Source organism: Salmo trutta, chromosome 13 (assembly GCF_901001165.1).
Source record: "Salmo trutta chromosome 13, fSalTru1.1, whole genome shotgun sequence".
In the NCBI taxonomy this organism is placed as follows: domain Eukaryota; kingdom Metazoa; phylum Chordata; class Actinopteri; order Salmoniformes; family Salmonidae; genus Salmo; species Salmo trutta.
The window spans coordinates 13,715,499-13,721,498 of NC_042969.1; positions in this window are offsets into that span (position 1 = coordinate 13,715,499).

Genomic DNA, 6,000 nt, shown 5'->3' on the forward strand with positions numbered 1-6,000 from the left:
TCACAAAATAGATTTCAGTTGTGAAAGTTGTGCCAAAGGTAGAGAATTGTGTGTTGTGTTTTGCCAAATGTTTGTTGTAGAATTGCAATCTGAGTGTAAAGCAAAACATGTGCCAGTAGTATTTTATTTAACTAGGCAAGTCAGTTAAGAACAAATTCTTATTTTCAATGACAGCGTAGGAACAGTGGGTTAACTGCCTTGTTCAGGGGCAGAACAGATCTTGCAACCTTTCAGTTACTAGTCCAACACTCTAACCACTAGGCTACCTGCTGCCCCAAATTGCAGATTCGGTATTGGTATTGCAGCTTTGGTGTATAGTTCTGCTGAATGAGTTACAGGTTTTGGTCATTGTGCCTCATGCACCAGTTTTAGTGTGTAAACAACTGTAAAAACTGTAAGGTTCATATCTAAGAGCTCTCCAAAACTGCTTATGATCATATATTTAAACTAATTCAACTAACTGTTATAGTTTTTGGTTCTTCATCAAATATTTGTCAGCCATCAAATAAATAGTATTTGGTTTTCTGAGAGGTATTCAAAATACTTATAACTATTACTTGTTTTTCTGATACCTGTATTTGAATGTCCATGAAAATAGTTACCTTTTATATTCTTCTACCTCGAGTGTTTGAAAAGTTGGTGTTTTCAAATTAATTATAAAATACAACTATTTTCTGCCCAGGGCTGGTGTGTGTTGTGTGTGTTGTGGTGGGTTGTTTGTGTGTTCTGTGTGTGTGTATTCTTCTAGATGAGCCGGGAGAGTGTGTATGTGCTGTTTTATGTTTGTTTGTGTTTATTAATATGTTTCTACCTCCTCTGAGTTATTATCCACTGAATATCATACCTCCCCCCTCCCCTCCCTTCCTCCCTCTCTCTCCTCCTCCCTCCCTCTCCCTCCCCCACCTCTCGGTCTCTCTCCCTACCTCCCCTCAATCCCTCCCTCTCTCCTAGCCATATGTCTATGTACTGTATAGTGAGAGTGGCTGTATTTGGGCAGGTCTTAATCAGATTGCAGTGAAATATGATAAGACAGGTTATTTAATTAGCACACAGAGTGATAGCAGCTCATCGCTGCTCAGACACCTATGAGTTCACATCTCTCTCTCTCTCTCTGTCCCTTGTTTTGCAGTGCTCTAAGGGGAGGCAGGGGCAGAAGGGGGATGACACACAGCGCGTCGTGTGTGTTTGTGTGTGTGCGCGCACGCGCCTGCATGCATGTGTGCGTTAGAAAGGGGCAAACATAAAATGGAAGAAAATAATGATGGAGGGAGTGAGAAAAGAGAGAAAGCGATAGATAATGAGAGGAGTGGAAATAGCCTGACGACAGCGTCAGCAGAGAGGACTGAATGACCCCTGTGGCCTTCCATAGTTCCAGAGTGCTACAGATGGTGATGTTGTTGATGTTTGTTTGTGTTGACAGCAGACCTTTGGCATGGTCCAATTCACACTAAAAAAACATACCAACATGTTTTCAAACGACTCTCAGATTACAGCTAATTTATTAGATACTCAGCAAGAACACAATTAAATACACTAATCCACAATTCCAAATCGACCCCCAGTCCCTACTTGATTGGTGAAAGCAACATAGTGAGAATCCCTCCCAGCCTGTCCAAAGGCAAGGTTCAGCTTACCACATTGCTTTTAAACCTATCCAAGTAGCGTCAGGTCTGAAGGGCTTAGGGGTTAGGGGTTGATTTGGCATTCAGCAAATATATAATAACAAACCTATGGTGTGATCTACAGTTGGGTAGAACCACCCAGGTACGATATCTGAAATCAAATTACAGTGTAGTCGTCTTTCCACATACCTGAACTAAACGTAACCAGAGGCCCCTTCAGTTCCTCCACACCTGAACGACTTGTGAATGGTGCCGGAGGACATCCCAGTGAATGGTGAATACTGTACGTTGTGAATATCAATGCTGTATGGCCACAAGGACAACCATCTTAAATGATGTACATGTGGGTCCTATTCCTCTTTATCATTTGTCACCCCTGCTAACTTATGATGTCTGTTTCCCTTCGCTGCGCTGCTCTCCTGTGTGTGTGTGTGTGTGTGTGTGTGTGTGTGTGTGTGTGTGTGTGTGTGTGTGTGTGTGTGTGTGTGTGTGTGTGTGTGTGTGTGTGTGTGTGTGTGTGTGTGTGTGTGTGTGTGTGTGTGTGTCATACCTCCTGTGGATCAGTCCTCTGTCTCCTGGGAGATAAAGTTGTCCACTTCCTCCCTTTTGAATTCCCATGATGCTGATACATGTCTGCTTTCTGCAGGGACTGTCATGGCTGCTCTATTGTTCTGATGTAGCCAGAAACAGAGGGGGGCAGAAAGAAAGAGAGAGCGGGGTTGTTAAGAGAGGGAGATAAAAAGAGGGAGAGGGTAAGGAAGAAAAGGGGAGAGAGACACAGAGAGAGAGAGACAGAGAGAGAGACAGAGAGAGAGAGAGAGAAAGAGAGAGAGAGAGAGAGAGAGACAGAGAGAGAAAGAGAGAAAGAGAGAAAGAGAGAGAGAGAGAGAGACAGAGAGAGAGAGAAAGAAAGAAAGAGAGAGAGACAGCTGGTGCATGAGGATGCCGGGGACGTGGTTTTAATGACCAACTTCCCTAATGACCAACTTCTGCAGCCACACAACACAACCCTTTTATGCGTCACTCTCTCTCTCTCGTGTGTGTGTGTGTGTGTGTGTGTGTGTGTGTGTGTGTGTGTGTGTGTGTGTGTGTGTGTGTGTGTGTGTGAGAGAGAGAGAGAGAGAGGATAGAAAGATGATGAAGGGAAAAAGGACAGTAAACATAGGAATGGAAGAGGGAGCTTAACTGTGGATGGAAACCCGCGCGCGCACACACACACACACACACACCATGGCATTTGGATTCCATTAAAAGTATATTTTTCTGATCAATAATTTAATAACCTGAAAGGATGAAGGACTCCTCATAATCAATAAAGCTTTGTGTGTGCGTGTTTATGGAGGTAAGGATCACAAAAATCTCCTTACCCTTTCACAGTTGTCTCAGCTTCCCTTACACCTAACTCAATCAAACCCGACTCCACTAACACACACAGCCAGTCGTTACGCTGATAACCACACTACAACCATTAACCACACTATCGAACAACCACTTTGTTCATTAAAATAACAGACTCATTTTGGAATCCATGCCCTGAATTTAACAACCTGTAACAATAGCTGAGCATTACACAACGATATACCACAAACCTGAATAAAAAAACTGAGTTGTATGATCGTGTCATCAGGGATTCTGGGCTTGATATGTTAGTATGACCGTGTCATCAGTGATTCTGGGCTTGATATGTTAGTATGACCGTGTCATCAGGGATTCTGGGCTTGATATGTTAGTATGACCGTGTCATCAGTGATTCTGGGCTTGATATGTTAGTATGACCGTGTCATCAGGGATTCTGGGCTTGATATGTTAGTATGATCGTGTCATCAGGGATTCTGGGCTTGATATGTTAGTATGATCGTGTCATCAGGGATTCTGGGCTTGATATGTTAGTATGACCGTGTCATCAGGGATTCTGGGCTTGATATGTTAGTATGACCGTGTCATCAGTGATTCTGGGCTTGATATGTTAGTATGATCGTGTCATCAGGGATTCTGGGCTTGATATGTTAGTATGACCGTGTCATCAGTGATTCTGGGCTTGATATGTTAGTATGATCGTGTCATCAGGGATTCTGGGCTTGATATGTTAGTATGACCGTGTCATCAGTGATTCTGGGCTTGAGATGTTAGTTGTTCACCATTTTAGCCTCCCGTCATTGAATGCTGTCTGTATGGTTCTCTATAAACACATCTCAATGTCACTACATCTGTCGGATGGTGTTGCACTTCACGGTAATTGTCGAGTGCTTTCAATTATGCTACAAGGCCAAGGGGTCTCTCTCTTTCACTCTCCCTTCTCCGTCTACTTCCCTCTCTCTCCCTCCTTCATCTACATCTCTCTCTCTCTCACACTCTCACTCTGCGTTCTCGATCTCACTCTCTCTTTTCAAATTCCATTCTGGCAGGACAAGCTGAGCTACTGCCAAGGCAATAATGAGAACTGTCAAACTCCAACAAATGAACAGGTGAGAGAGAGAGTAACTTGGAGAAAGAGAGAGACATGCATATGAAGTACTGCAGTGACAAACATGTACTCTCTCGCTCTCACTCTCTGTCGCACACACACACACACACACACACACACACACATACACACAACCGCACACACTCACTGCCGTTCTCTGTTTACCTTGTGTATGTATTCTCCAGTTTACAGTGAATAAGTTATTTAATGCACTTTGCCATAGTGCTGCATGGGGAATGAGCAGATGTAATTTATGTCTGCCAGCTTCAGCAAATAGAGTCCACGAGAGATGGCGGAGATGCAATGACCACGTGATAGAGACCAGCGCCAGTTACGCTGTGTGTGTGTGTGTGTGTATGTGTGTGTGTGTGTGTGTGTGTGTGTGTGTGTGTGTGTGTGTGTGTGTGTGTGTGTGTGTGTGTGTGTGTGTGTGTGTGTGTGTGTGTGTGTGTGTGTGTGTGTGTGTGTGTCAATGGAGAGATTACAGTAGAAGTTAAGGGCGGCAGAGCATTTCAATTGCTGTCGCTCTGTTGCTGACATAAAATATGCAAAGATGTTGTTTTACAACCATTACACAAAATCCAATCATTCAAAATAGCAAGACATTAAATGATTCAACACATAAAAACTTACCGTGCAGGTAAACACACACACACACTCACACAGTCTCATTGCAGCCTTCTCAGAGAATAACCCTGTTTCTCAAACTAGTAGAGTGATGGGGGAAGAGGAGGTGGTGGAGGAGAGAGATGATTCTAAAACCAAGGGATGAATGGAGTGGCAGATAAAGAAGAGGAGAGCAAATTGAAAGTATTGAGTAGAGAGAAGAGCAGTGTCAGTCTGAATAGAAAGAAATATGGAGGTGGAGAGGTAAATTGAGACATGGTCCAAAGTGGAGGAGAGGAATGAAGACATGAAATGGAGGAGAATCATACACTCAGAAAGCAGGGGATGGTGACGAACAGGAGAAAGAGTACTGTATTGTGGAAAAGAGATAAATTGAAAGGAGAGATGTGGAGACAGAGAGGGAGACATCCAGTATATTGGAATGAGAGATGAGGATGGGAAAATAGAAATGAGGAGATAGAAAGATGGAAAGAGAAATAAATGGAAAAATGTAGAGATGGAGAGAGAGAGAGAAATGGAAAAAGGTAGAGATGGAGAGAGAGAGAAATGGAAAAAGGTAGAGATGGAGAGGGAAATGGAAAAAGGTAGAGCTGGAGAGAGAGAAATGGAAAAAATGTAAAGATGGTGAGAGAGAGAGAAATGGAAAAAGGTAGAGATGGAGAGAGAGAGAAATGGAAAAAGGTAGAGATGGAGAGAGAGAGAAATGGAAAAAGGTAGAGATGGAGAGGGAAATGGAAAAAGGTAGAGCTGGAGAGAGAGAAATGAAAAAAATGTAAAGATGGTGAGAGAGAGAGAAATGGAAAAAGGTAGAGCTGGAGAGAGAGAAATGGAAAAAGGTAGAGATGGAGAGAGAGAGAAATGGAAAAAGGTAGAGATGGAGAGAGAGAGAAATGGAAAAAGGTAGAGATGGAGAGAGAGAGAAATGGAAAAAGGTAGAGATGGAGAGAGAGAGAAATTGGAAAAGGTAGAGATGGAGAGAGAGAGAGAAATGGAAAAAGGTAGAGATGGAGAGGGAGAGAGAAATGGAAAAAGGCAGAGATGGAGAGAGAGAGAAATTGGAAAAGGTAGAGATGGAGAGAGAGAGAAATGGAAAAAGGTAGAGATGGAGAGAGAGAGAGAAATGGAAAAAGGTAGAGATGGAGAGAGAGAGAGAAATGGAAAAAGGCAGAGATGGAGAGAGAGAGAAATGTAAAAAGGCAGAGATGAAGAGAGAGAAATGGAAAAAGGTAGCGATGGAGAGAATCATGAAGAGAAACAGAAGAAGTAGGAAGATGAAAGGATCTGTAA